Consider the following 15,062-nt stretch of genomic DNA (forward strand, 5'->3'; position numbering starts at 1 on the left):
GAAAGCAGCCAGATATAGAAATGTTATTCGTGTGAAATGTATACACTGCTATACTGAAAATGGATAACCAACAACGACCTACTGTATAGATCATGGAAAAATGAATACAGTTTAACATTAGGACAAAAAAAATTTTTTTTAATGCAGTGTTATTTTCAGTGGAAGGAAGCAGGTTAGTGGTTGCCTGGGGAGGGGAGGGGAGGAGGGAAGCATGGACTACAAAGGGGCATGAAGAAATTTTCAGGGGTGATGGATATGTTTACCTTAATTAGGCTGATGCTTTTCTGGGTATATACATATGTCAAACCTCACTGAATTGTACACTTTCAGCATGTGCAGGGTTTTGTACCTCATTTGTATATCCATGAATCTGAATTAGGAAGCACAGAGTGAACAATTATAATCAGTATTTTCCAGTCTGGTAGTAAGACACCCTGGGATGCTATGGAAAGTCTATCCTCCTGGCCTGCTGCTGAGTCCTCTGTGAAGCACTAGGTGAGTTGTGCTCAGGAATGTAGGGAAACCCCGGTGTGAAGTGAGTGGTGGCTGACAAAGAGCCTTCCCTCCTCTTAACCAAACCATCAGCAGCTGAAGCCAAATGAAACTCCTTGCAACAACAACCAGGGGAACACAAGTCTGTGATATCCTGGTTTCATACAAGGACGTGATGGTTAACTAATATATAACAAGGTTTTGTCATCAATCTCTCCGGGAAGAAGCTTTCTCAGCTCCCCAGCATTTTATATCATCGGATTAATTGTGAGAAAGCTAAGCGGGTGAGTGAAATGACTCTCCATAGCATCCATCTGATTCCATTTATCCAATCAAGATTCTGTCTCCTATTAAACACAAAGGATCTGTGCTTAGCATTTCATCTTGAAGGGTATTTGCTGGTTCCTGTTGTGGAAGAGATATTTACTGCCAGGTAAAGCATGCTGACATTTTCAGATATTTGTATAAAAGTAGTGGTGTGACTGGAGAAGGCAATGGCACCCCACTCCAGTACTCTTGCCTGGCAAATCCCATGGACGGAGGAGCCTGGTGGGCTGCAGTCCATGGGGTCGCTACGAGTCGGACACGACTGAGCGACTTCACTTTCACTTTTCCCTTTCATGCATTGGAGAAGGAAATGGCAACCCACTCCAGTGTTCTTGCCTGGAGAACCCCAGGGATGGGGGAGCCTGGTGGGCTGCCGTCTCTGGGGTCGCACAGAGTCGGACACGAATGAAGCGACGCAGCAGCAGCAGCAGCAGCAGCGGTGGTGTGACGGGCACTCACTAAAATGCTCTTGTTATTATGACTAATGTCAGGGATGTCTTTTGAGATTCGCTGAGCATGGCAGTCCCTCAGATTGAGTTTTCTGTCATGCCCTGTGTTGGGTTTTCTGTTTTTCTTAATTTGTGGCATTCTTTATATGTTATTGATTTGAACTCTTACTGTGTTATCTATGTCAAAACTATATCCTTCCACTTATCGCGCACTATAACCTGGGTTAGAGTGTCTTTTTTGGTGTCATTTCTGGTGCCTTTTTCCCTTTACGGTGGCTGTGCTTCCCATTTTACAGTAAAAACTTGAACTTCGTTTCTTTATTTAGCAAGACTGAAACTGGACAAAGAATTGAAAATAAAGTTTTAAACACTAGAAATGGAGGAGGAATTTAATATGGAAAACCTAAATAGCTAAATGGAAGGCAAATGCTGTGCTTAATAGATACAACTAATAGCTAGTGTTTGGAAACGGAAAGTATTATCTTTCCATTTGGAAATAGACGAACTCTGTCAAGCAATAAGAAATTAGTTTTTGAGTAAGACAAGAAATACTGTACCAAAAATGTATTATAAACACAAGGAACAGCTTCCTGCCCATTTATTTGACATGTTAGGCTACATGAATAATTTTCTGGCCAACAAAGGTAAACAAAATTGAGTCTATCAATAGAAAGAACAGAAACTCCAAACAGACCACTTTCTTAAAAGAATTTTTAAAGTTGGTCACGCGTTCACCTAGGCATGGCCTGAGACGCTGATTCCTTGGAGCTCTCAGGTTTGTAATTATTTGACAAAGGCAACCTTACCCTAGCCCCAGCATCCATAAGCATCCCCACAACAATACAAGGGCCTTGAGTCTAAAGCATACACGTGAAATTCCTAACACATACTTCCTTTATACATAGTAGCCTGTGTCTCTTCATCCTTTACCCCACCCTGCCCCCATACCCCTCTCCCCACTACAAACAACCAGTTTATTCTCTGTATCTGTGAGTCTGCTTCTGTTTTGTCATATACTTTCATTTATTTTTTAGATTCCACACATAAATGATAACATACAGTATTTGTCTTTCTCTGAGTTCACTAAGCATAATATCCTTCAGGTTCATCCATGTTGTTCCAAGTGGCAAAATTTAATTCTTTTTATGACTGAATAGTATTCCCCTATATATACATAAATCTATCTATTTTATCGATTCATCATTGCTGGACACTTAGGTTGCTGCCATATTTTGGCTGTTGTAAATAATGTGGCTGTGAGCACTGGGGTGCATGTATCTTTTCGAATTTGTGTTTTCTTTGAATATATATCCAGGACTTTAGTTTATGCAAATGAACAAACAACTCCCCGGATTTCAGCAGCACGCCGCACCATATTCCCCACATGGTAGTGCTGCCTGGGTGCTCACACTGGGAAGACTGCACTTCTTCATGTGATCATTCAGGAACCCAGAGTCTCCCATCCTGGGTCTCTTCTGTCCCTAGGACCTCATGCCCATCTGCGTCCATCAGCAGAAGGGGCCAGAATGTGAAGAAATGCTTGTGGGAGGCGATAATGGGCCCAGTCTAGAAGGACACACATCAGCTCCTCGCCTGCTGCATTGGCAGCAACGTGGCCCTACGGCCGCAAAAGAGACTGGGAAGTCTTTCAGCTATGCTCCAAGAAGGGGGGCGGATTTTCATGGACAATTAACAGTATCATAATATCTCCTAGGAAAAATAAAAATGAGAGAAATCCCCTAAGGAAAGTACATTAAAAATGGACCTGGTGTGGCTAACAGAGACCAAAAATAAAGTGGAACCAAGCCGTGATGACAGACCTGGGGTTAAGTGCTGTGCTCTGAGATTTTAGAAAACCACAAACAAAAACTCTGACTCCCGATTCTGCTAGGGGTCCCACCTGGAAAAGCCCCAGAGATGAAGCTCCAATGACAGCCTATCATCACAAACTGCAGTCCAGCTGCAAGGACTTGTGGTCAGGCTGCAGGGGCCATGCAGCCCTCTTACAAGTCTCCCAACTGTGCATTCTATGGGGTTTGCTTTTTAAAATTCCTCACTCCCATCACCTTCTGGGAAACTACATTCAGTTACAGTCAAAAGATTGCAAACCTGCCAACAATAAACCAGTCTTTTGCCTCCAGATAACCTTGATGTTTTCTGATTTATTTCTCATTTTAGGACGACATCAGCAATAGTGAGTAGCTCATTTAGATCTCTTTGTGTTTTCAAATATTTACTGACTGACTGCCATACGCCACTCACTGTGTGGAGAAGAAACTGAGGACTGCCTGAGCAGCATCTTGGGCTGGGAGAAGCGCTGAGGGGCCATTCTCCAGTGGTGGTGCCAGGCTCCTCGTTGCAGGGACGTCTCTTGTTGTGGAGCCACACAGCTGGGATGCAGACAAGGGAACCCAGCACGTCCCCACCCTCCCACTGCAGGGCCCCTGACAGCAGCCTCCTGTCCTCTGCTGAGGACCCGGTGTCTGACTCGGGGGCTCAGTGAACACTCCCCGAAACAGTGCACTTGGGAAGTGGCCTACTGTGTTATGGTAAAGACAGTGAGTTTCACCAGAAGGCACCCCAAACACTGAGTCGTGCAGAATTTGGTTTGCTCTAACAACAGAACTGTGGAAATGTGTCCGTTTGAAAGTTGGTTTCTTTGGGGGACAAGGCAGCGCAGCCCTGAAGCACTCATGCCATACCTCACATGGCCATCAGAGGGCGGTGTGTAGCGGCTTATGACCAACACGGCTCCATTCCAAACGGGATCCTTTTCAAGCGAGCCTTCCTCGGAACACGTTTTAGAAACTTACAGGATTTCTTACATTTACTTGCTTTTCTTCTCCAGTCTCCTTTGGAAACTAGTGAAAATCCACTACAAGTAATAAATGTAAGTAGAGCCAGTGGACGTTGTCCCTCGTGATAACATTGTAAGCATTTAAAATTGTGTGTCCAAACTGCACCCCCATCTGTGTGTGTAAAACATCTCTTGACGTAAGTGATGTGTTAGAGACATTTTTCAATCGTGTTGCTCCTTCTTTGTGATATGAATCTTTGGGTGGCAAGTGGTCTGCTCGTAAGACAGTGGGAATGTCCCTGATGCCCTAGGAGACAAAATGGGAGTCGTTTCGTCAGTAGGTCTAAGTGGGAGCTGGTAAAGGGGGCAGATCTCCTGCTCAGCACAGCCAAGGTCGGGTCCGCACTGTCTCCTGTCCCCAAAACGCTGAGTCTGCTTCCCACCGCAGGAACTTTGCTAAAATCCTGTGTATTCTGAAGGGGCATCATGGTCAGAATACTGAACAATGGTTATAATGATTGGGGGGGAGAGATAAGATTATGTATTTTCAGTGCTTTGTTTTGAGTTAACGTTTGTAAACAGTGTTTGCAGGGGTCGAGCCTCATTCCTTTCAACATGGATGTTACATTCCCCCAGCACATTTCCTGGACTGTTCTGTCTCTCCCCCATTGAATTATCTGCCACTCTTGTCAAAAATCATTGACCACATATGTGAAGGCTTGTTTCTGGGTTCTGAATGCTATTCCGCTGAGCGATAATGCTGTCTTTATGCCAGTACCAAACTATTTTGGTTATTGTATTTGTGCGATGTTTTGAAACTGGGAAGTGTGTATCCTTTCAACATGGTTTTTCTTCCTTAACATTACTTGACTATTTGGGGGTCTGTTAGGTGTAAAGTATTTTAGGATAGGCTTTTTGATTTAGGATGGAGTTTTGAAGGGATTGCATCAAATGATCAATTACAATGGGTAGTATTGAGATCTTAGCAGTAAATTGTCCAAACGGTGAAAATGCGGTTTGTCTCATATAATCTCTTAACAAGTTAGGCAAGCTTGTCTTGCAGTCTTCACCTCCTTGGTTAAGTTAATTACTAAGTAGTTTATTCTTTCTGACATATTTGTAAATAAAAGTGTCTTAATTTCCTTTCCAAGTCTATCATATTTGCATATAGAAATGCAAATGATATCCAGTGTTGACTTTCATATTATTTGCTGAATTATTATTTATAACATTATTTTTGTGACTTCCTTAGGATTTCTAAATAGGAGATCATGTCATGTGTGAACAGAGATAATTCTACTACTTTTAAAATTTGAATGTAAGTGATTTATTCATTGATTCTGTTATTGATGTGTTTCCTAAGTGCAGTGGCTAAAACTGCCACTTTTACATTGCTTAAAAGTGGTAAAACTCAGCATGCTTACATGTTTCCTGATCTCAGAAGAAAAGTTTTCAGTCTCTCACCACTGACTGTGAGGTCGGCTGCATGTATTCTATACATGGCATTGATTACGTTGTGATTACCTTCAAACCTAGTGTGTTGAGTGTTCTTTTTTTAATCATGAAAGTATTCTTGAACTTCTTCAATTGCTTTCTAAGCATTAATTGTGGTGATCCTGATTTTTTTTCCTTCATTCTGTTAATGTGATGTATCACACCAATGCATTTTCCTAGGTTGGTGCATCCTCTCAATCCAGAAATAAATTTCACTTGTTCATGATTCTAATTCTTATTATATAAATAGATTCAAGTGATTAATATGTCAATAAATACATGTGCACTCCCAGCCTCAGCTCAGGCTGTCTGAACCCTGGTATGCTGGCAGGCAGTGCCAGGATTCCATGCTGAATCCCAGAGCTGTATGTCTAGCTCCTGATCGCTGTTTTACAGTCAATGACTGACACAGGCCAGCATTCCCCCATTCTTGCCTCCGTGTCTCACTCCATTCCTTCCTTCTGGAATTCGTCCACTTCTTCCTTTAATACATCCTTCCTCACTCTTAATGAGAGCCTGAGAGGTACAAACTCTCATGATCTTTTTTATCTGAAAAAGTTCATATTTTATTCTTGAGTAAGAGTTCAGAGTGAAATCTCTACGGGCATTTTTGTGATGTTTCCCTCGCCATGTGAAGGTGCACCTCATTGTCCTGCCCTGAGCTGTGATTGCCCCCCGGTCTGCTATTTGCTCTCACTGTCGTCTGACTTCCTTCCTCTGTGATAAAGTCCTCAATTGTCTTTAACTGATTTAATTGACTGTCTTCAATTAAATCAGGAAAGGAGTACATCAAGGCTGTACATTGTCACTCTGCTTATTTAAATTATATGCAGAGTACATCATGCAAAATGCCAGGCTGGATGAAGCACAAGCTGGAATCAAGATTGCCAGGAGAAATATCAATAACCTCAGACATGCAGACGACACCACCCTTATGGCAGAAAGTGAACAAGAACTAAAGAGCCTCTTGATGAAAGTGAGAGAGAGTGAAAAAGTTGGCTTAAAGCTCCACATTCAGAAAACTAAGATCATGGCATCTGGTCCCATCATTTCATGGCAAATAGATGGGGAAGCAGTGGAAACAGTGGCTGACTTTATTTTGGGGGGCTCCAAAATCACTGTAGATGGTGACTGCAGCCATGAAATTAAAAGACCCTTACTCCTTGGAAGGAAAGGTATGACCAACCTAGATAGCATATTAAAAAGCAGAGACATTACTTTGCCAGCAAAGGTCTGTCTACTCAAGGCTGTGGTTTTTCCAGTGGTCATGTATGGATGTGAGAGTTGGACTATAAAGAAAGCTGAGTGCCGAAGAGTTGATGCTTTTGAACTGTGGTGTTGGAGAAGACTCTTGAGAGTCCCTTGGACTGCAAGGAGATCCAACCAGTCCATCCTAAAGGAAATCAGTCCTAAGTATTCATTGGAAGGACTGATGCTGAAGCTGAAACTCCAATACTTTGGCTACCCGATGCAAAGAAATGATTCATTTGAAAAGACCCTGATGCTGGATAAGATTAAGGGCGGAAGGAGAAGGGGACGACAGCAGATGAGATGGTTAGATGGCATCACCAACTCCATGGACATGAGTTTGAGTAAGCTCTGGGAGTTGGTGATGGACAGGGAAGCCTTGCATGCTGCAGCCCATGGAGTAGCAAAGAGTCGGACACAACTGAGCAACTGAACTGAACGGAACTGTCTTCTGCAGTCCCTTACTGTAGGGCAAAGCTCGAATTTATTTTTATGTTTCCTGCATAAGACTTGGATCTGTAGACCCATGTTTCCAAAAATTCTGAAAATATCGAATCTATTCCTTCACCAGTCCTCCCATTTCTCATCCTTAAGTCCCACTTGCATTAGACTCTTTCTCTCTGTATGTATGTATATGTGTGTGTGTGTGTGTGTGTGTGTGTTGTCATGTTCAGGACATTTCTACTTATTGGCACTTTTGTAAAGTGTTATCTTGGTTTTTAATCAGAAAAGGATATTGAATTTTCTCCAATGCATTTTCAGACCCTATGGAGATGAACATATAGAATTCTTAAATATCATTTCCTTCATTTTACTCCCAAAACAGACACTTCACTTATCACCCTGGTTAAAACAAAGCATCCCTCACTCTCCACCTCAACCCCCTTCCTCTGTTTACTAATATCTATAGCACTTAGAGGCTAGTAAAGTAATGCTCAAAATTCTCCAAGCCAGGCTTCAGCAATACGTGAACCATGAACTTCCAGGTGTTCAAGCTGGTTTTAGAAAAGGCAGAGGAACCAGACATCAAATTGCCAACATCCGCTGGATCATCAAAAAAGCAAGAGAGTTCCAGAATAACATCTATTTCTGCTTTATTGACTATGCCAAAGACTTTGACTGCGTGGATCACAATAAACTATGGAAAATTCTGAAAGAGATGGGAATACCAGACCACCTGACCTGCCTCTTGAGAAACCTATATGCAGGTCAGGAAGCAACAGCTAGAACTGGACATGGAACAACAGACTAGTTCCAAATAGGAAAAGGAGTACATCAAGGCTGTATATTGTCACCTGCTTATTTAACTTATATGCAGAGTACATCATGAGAAATGCCGGGCTGGATGAAGCACAAGCTGGAATCAAGATTTCCGGGAGAAATATCAATAACCTCAGATATGCAGATGACACCACCCTTATGGCAGAAAGTGAAGAGGAACTAAAAAGCCTCTTGATGAATGTGAAAAAGGAGAGTGAAAAAGTTGGCTTAAAGCTCAACATTCAGAAGACTAAGATCATGGCATCTGGTCCCATCACTTTATGGTAAATAGATGAGGAAACAGTGGAAACAGTGTTGGGCTTTATTTTTGGGGCTCCAAAATCACTGCAGATGGTGACTGCAGCCATGAAATTAAAAGACGCTTACTCCTTGGAAGGAAAGTTATAACCAACCTAGATAGCATATTAAAAAGCAGAGATATTACTTTGCCAACAAAGGTTCGTCTAGTCGGGCTATGGTTTTTCCAGTGGTCAAGTATGGATGTGAGAGTTGGACTGTGAAGAAAGCTGAGTGCCAAAGAATTGATGCTTTTGAACTGTGGTGCTGGGGAACTCTTGAGAGTCCCTTGGACTGCAAAGAGATCCAACCAGTCCATCCTAAAGGAGACCAGTCCTGAGTATTCATTGGAAGGACTGATGCTGAAGCTGAAACTCCAGTACTTTGGCCACCTCATGTGAAGAGTTGACTCATTGGAAAAGACTCTGATGCTGGGAGGGATTGGGGGCAGGAGGAGAAGGGGACGACAGAGGATGAGATGGCTGGATGGCATCACTGACTCGATGGACATGAGTTTGGGTGAACTCCAGGAGTTGGTGATGGACAGGGAGGCCTGGTGTGCTGCGATTCATGGGGTCGCAAAGAGTCAGACATGACTGTGAAACTGAACTGAACTGATAGCACTTAGAATCAGACACTGGCGGCCTGAATCACAGGCTGTCTTATTCCGTTTGGGCAACTGTAACAAATGCCACAGACTGGGTGTCATATAAACAACAGAAATTTATTTCTCACAGTTGTAGATGCTGGGAAGTCCTAGATCAGGTGCCGGCAGATCCCCCGTCTGGTGAGGCCCACTTTCTGGTTCATGGGTTCATACTTCTGCTGTGTCCTCCCATCTCAGAAGGGACAAGAGGGCCCTCCCAGGCCTCTTTTACAAGGACACTCATCCCTTCATGACGCCTCTGCCTTCTGACCCAATTGCCTCCCAAAGGCCCCACCTCCTAATACCATCACCTCCAGGGTTAAGATGTCAGTGTAGGAATTTGGGGCACATAAATATTCAGTCCACAGCACAGGCCTAGTGATTATCCCCTCAGAGGAGTCTCTTTCCTCCTCACCCAGAACCTAGATGACAGTTTCCTCCATGAGTGGAATGTTTCCTACTCAACGTTCTATGAGGGGCACAATCCACCAGTAGACTCGGCTTTATATGTGTAGGTTGGGGAGGGGGTGTCTCTCCCCGCCCCTTCCTGATCTTTGCCTCCTCTTCCATCAAAAAGCTGGAGAAGGAAATAGCAACCCACTCCAGTACTCTTGCCTGGAAAATCCCATGGACAGAGAAGCCTGGTAGACTACAGTCCATGGGATCACAAAGAGTCGTACACGACCGAGTGACTTCACTTTCACTTTTCACTTTCCATCAAAAAGCAGTAAAGTTCGGTCACTCACTTCGTTCTGTGGACCAGGGGCAGGACCCCACCCTGGCAGCTGGGTCACAAACTTGCACCTGTTTTCCCTTCCCCGCTTCACTCCCAGGGCCTTTTCCGTTCTCTCCTCTGAGCTTGGCCAGGCCATCACATGGCTGGGGGTTTGTAGCACAAGGGTGTTTAGGCTGCGGGGTCTACATCCTGCAGGGACCCGGAGCTGTCACCTCCCAGCAGTTACAATCTCCTTTGCTAGCAATGACCGCAGTAGACCTTGAGCAAACAGGACTCTTTTGTGGTTTTTAATGTATTTTTGAAATGCTTTCTGTACACACACACACACACAAAATTCTGGTTTTCCATTGTTTTCTTTTAAAATATTCTTTTTAAAACAAAATAAATTCTGGAAAGATGGCAGTGTTCATGGAAGTATAGCTTTTGTCGTCCAGAATCCCCACATAAACACAGATGGATCCATAAGATATTAAAACCAAAACCCATAGGCAGTATTCACAAGACTAGATGACAAGGTATTCCCCTGTGACCACAAAATACAAGTGGGTGGACAACAGCCATGACCCTGCCCAGCATCACCTTGAGTGCGGGGCAAGTAGAAGAAAGCGTGAGCTGACGCCTGAGAGCGGCGCATGCTCAGTGCAGGAGTGGCGGGAGCCCGCGCTGCGTTCTTCCTCGGACAGCCTGAGGCATGCGCGGTGCAGGAACTAAATGACCCACAGCAGAGCCTAGAACTTGTGCAGTGCGGGATCCTGGCCAGGACCTGCTGCTGAGCGGGAGAAGGACTCGGCCAACTCCACGCTGAATGAAACAGAGTCTAAGGTAAGGCATGAAAGTCTTTGAATTTTCACATTGCATGCTAAGTTGCTTCAGTCGTGTCCAACTCTTTGGAACCCCTTGGACCATAGCCTTCCAGGGTTCTCTGTCCTTGGGATTCTCCGGGCAAGAATACTGGAGTGGGTTGCCTTGCGCTTCTCCAGGGGATCTTCCCAACACAGGGATCAAACCCGTGTCTCTTAGTCTCCTTTTTTCTTCTTCTTTTTTTTTTCTCTTAGTCTCCGGCATTGGCAGGCGGGCTCTTTACCACTAGTACTACCTGGGAAGCCCCGTGCCAGAAATCCCTTGGGACTGGGTTCCCACAAGGGACATCAGCTATAAGAAGTGGAATCAAAATTAAGTAGGATAGCAGCAGTAAAGATAAAGGACAGCAAAGCTCCTACTCAAGGGCTAGAAGCAGGAGAGACAGGAAAGGCACTGGCAGCCTGCACAGAATTTTAGGGACTCCGGACAACTCAGATATCAAGATAAATGAGATTTTAATGTAACAACTTTTCCAAAAAAAGAAAAACAACAAATTTAAATTCTCAAAATCCTTGATAAGTAACATATCAAACTTTTAGATAAAGGCAGAGTTAGTAACAGTCTGAGGCTGAACCATCCTGGAGCCTTGAGGCAAAAAGAGAAATCTGTAATATCGATCCCTGTCTTTATTACAGAAGAGTGTTCCAGAGCCCTCCTTGAGGAATCTAGGAAAGAACCAGCTTCAGAAAGCAAAGTAACTAAAGAGACATTGCAATAAGGATTAGTGTGTGCAATAAACATATAGGTATTGTAAAATTAAGATTAAATGAGAGTAAAGAGATTATACTATGTAACTGATAAGATTCAGGTCCTTGGACTTGTTCATCAACAGAAATTGATAAGGTGCCACATTTGTATGCAGGTCAGGAAGCAACAGTTAGAACTGGACATGGAACAACAGACTGGTTCCAAATAGGAAAAGGAGTACGTCAAGGCTGTATATTGTCACCCTGTTTATTTAACTTATATGCAGAGTACATCATGAGAAACGCTGGACTGGAAGAAACACAAACTGGAATCAAGATTGCTGGGAGAAATATCAATAACCTCAGATATGCAGATGACACCACCCTTATGGCAGAAAGTGAAGAATTTAAAAGCCTCTTGATGAAAGTGAAAGTGGAGAGTGAAAAAGTTGGCTTAAAGCTCAACATTCAGAAGACTAAGATCATGGCATCCGGTCCCACCACTTCATGGGAAATAGATGGAGAAACAGTGGAAACAGTGTCAGACTTTATTTTTCTGGGCTCCAAAATCACTGCAGATGGTGACTGCAGCCATGAAATTAAAAGACGCTTACTCCTTGGAAGGAAAGTTATGACCACTCTAGATAGCATATTCAAAGGCAGAGACATTACTTTGCCAACAAAGGTTCGTCTAGTCAAGGCTATGGTTTTTCCTGTGGTCATGTATGGATGTGACAGTTGGACTGTGAAGAAGGCTGAGCGCCGAAGAATTGATGCTTTTGAACTGTGGTGTTGGAGAAGACTCTTGAGAGTCCCTTGGACTGCAAGGAGATCCAACCAGTCCATTCTGAAGGAGATCAGCCCTGGGTGTTCTTTGGAAGGAATGATGCTAAAGCTGAAACTCCAGTACTTTGGCCACCTCATGCGAAGAGCTGACTCATTGGAAAAGACTCTGATGCTGGGAGGGACTGGGGGCAGGAGAAGGGGACGACAGAGGATGAGATGGCTGGATGGCATCACTGACTCGATGGACGTGAGTCTGAGTGAACTCCAGGAGTTGGTGATGGACAGGGAGGCCTGGCGTGCTGCGATTCATGGGGTCGCAGAGTCGGACACGACTGAGCGACTGATCTGATCTGATCACAGTAGGAATGCAGAGGAGGCTTTATTGGGATTTTAGTTTGCTGCAGCACTAGGGAGTGAATACAAGGAACAGGCGCCCTTGCTCACTCTCACAGGAGGGCGGGCCAGCTCTTTAAATGGGATAAGGGTGGGGTGGATCCTTGGCTCAGGCTCAGGTCTGGCTCAGGGAGTCTGCGCACCGCCTTGGTGGTGCTGTGTGCAGGGATCATGTGCGGTTCCCTGCTTCTGCTCCTGACACCTCAGAAGTGGCAGTTGGTCTGGGGCCTTTTGTATCTTATTGTTCCTAATTGCATGTGAATGCAGCTATTTTCAGTCCCTTAGACTTTTGTTTGGTGTTGTGTTGCTCCAGAAGATGTTTGTCCAGACGCAAGAGCTTAGGTTGAGGGTCCAGGTAACAGCATTTCATAATGGCTTCATGTTCAGAGAATGTAGACATGGCACAAAGGAAAAAGGAGGGAGCGGGAGGAAAGAATTGCAATAGCATGCAGAAAGTGTTCACTGTTTTCGGAAGCCACAACCAGTTCTGCTATATTTTCCCTAGGATATCACAATGGGTTTTTTCAGGTAAGTTGACTTCTAACATGATTAGTTTCCAATGTACAACATAATATTTTGTTACTTGCATATACTGTGAAATAATCACCACAGTAAGTCTAGATGAGATCTGTCACCATGCATGGGTATAAAACTTTTCTCTTGTGAGAACTTTTAAGGTCTCTTAGCAACTTTCAAATATGCAAGATAGTATTACTGACTGGGGGCTTCCCTGGTGGCTCAGAGGGTAAAGCGTCTGCCTGCAATGCGAGAGACCCGGGTTCGATCCCTGGGTCGGGAAGATCCCCTGGAGACGGAAATGGCAACCCACTCCAGCACTCTTGCCTGGAAAATCCCATGGACGGAGGAGCCTGATAGGCTACAGTCCATGGGGTCACAAAGAGTCGGACGCGACTGAGCGACTTCACTATTACTCACTATTGTCATCATACTGCGTCTTACATCTCCATGATTTATTTATATTAAAACTATGTTAGTACCTTTTTACCTTCACTCATTTTGCCATTTCACCTCCTGCCTCTGGCAACACCAATCTGTTCTCTGTATCTGTGAGCTTGGTTTTTGTTGTTGGGGTTTTTTATTTTTTTTTGGAGGGGGAGGGATGTTATTTTGTTTTTAAGATTTCACATATGAGTGAGATCATGCAGTATTTACCTTTCTCTGAGTTATTTCACTTAGCGTAATGTCCTCAAGGTCCCTCCACATTGTCACATGCTGTGATTTCATTCTTTCATTTGGCTGAGTAATAGTTGATTGTATACCTATATCAAAATTTCTTTATCCATTCATCTCTCATTGGACACTTTGGATTGGTTCCATAGCTTGGCTATTGTAAATAATGCTGCAATGAGCATAGGTGTGCATATATCTTTTCTAAGTTACTGTTTTCCTTTTCTTCAGATAAATACCAGAAGTAGAATTGCTATGTCTTGTGGTAGTTCTATTTTTAATTTTCTGGGTAAACTCCATACTGTGTTCCATACTGACTGCACCAATTTACATCCCCACAAACAGTGCACAGGGGTTCCTTTGTCTCAACATTCTTCCCAGCAGTTGTTACTTGTTGTCCTTTTTGATAATAACCTTTCTGATAGGTGTGAACTGGTATCTCATTATGGTTTTGATTAGCATTTCCCAGATGATTAGTGATGTTGAGCATGCTTTCAGGTACCTATTGACCATATGGATATCTTCATAAAAATGTTTATTCAGACCCTCTGCCCATTTTTTTCTTTTTTTGGTTTATTTTTATTTTATTTTATTTTACTTTATTTTTATTTATTTTTTTAATTTTATTTTATTTTTAAACTTTACATAATTGTATTAGTTTTGCCAAACATCAAAATGAAAAATATGGAATGCTTCACGAATTTGCATGTCATCCTTGTGCAGGGGCCATGCTAATCTTCTCTGTATCGTTCCAATTTTAGTATATGTGCTGCCGAAGCAAGCACGCCTCTACCCATTTTTTAATCAGAGTGTTCATTTGTTTGTATGCTATTGAGTTGTATGAGTTCTTTATATATTTTGTATATTAACCACTTATCAGATACATGATTTGCAAATATTTTTTCCCATTCCAGGGGGACCTTTTCGTATTATTGATTATTTCCTTTGCTATGCAGAAGCTTTTTAGTTTGATATAGTCACACTTGTTTATTTTTGCCTTTGTTTCCTTTTCATTTTGGAGTAAGACCCAAAAAATCATCACCAAGACTGAGGTCAAGGGGCTTACTATCTGTTTTTTTCCTAGGAGTTTTATAGTTTTAGGTCTTACATCCAAGACTTTAGTCCATTTTGAGTTAACTCTTGTGGTATGGTGTGAGACAGTGGTCCAGCTTCATTCTTGCACATGTGGATGTCCACTTACCATTACCATTTACTGAAGAGACTGTCCTTTCCCCATTCTGTATTCTTCTCTGTTTGTCATAGATTAACTGACCATATATGCATGAATTTATTTATAGGCTCCCTGTTCTGTTCCATTCACCAGTGTGTGTGTTTATGACAATATCATACTGTTTTGATATTTGCAGTTTTGTAATATAGTTTGAAATTAGGAAGTGCCTCC

The 15,062-nt window shown here is 43.0% G+C and overlaps 1 non-coding gene across 1 annotated transcript; it reads right to left on the reverse strand.

Moving 5' to 3' along the window:
• Positions 1-14,338: 14,338 nt before the first annotated feature.
• Positions 14,339-14,445, reverse strand: LOC129642453 (U6 spliceosomal RNA). The gene has a single exon (XR_008709723.1). It is a non-coding gene; the product is annotated as a U6 spliceosomal RNA (small nuclear RNA).
• Between the last annotated feature and the right edge of the window lie 617 nt (positions 14,446-15,062).

The sequence above is a fragment of the Bubalus kerabau genome, chromosome 1 (assembly GCF_029407905.1).
Source record: "Bubalus kerabau isolate K-KA32 ecotype Philippines breed swamp buffalo chromosome 1, PCC_UOA_SB_1v2, whole genome shotgun sequence".
Taxonomy (NCBI): Eukaryota; Metazoa; Chordata; class Mammalia; order Artiodactyla; family Bovidae; genus Bubalus; species Bubalus kerabau.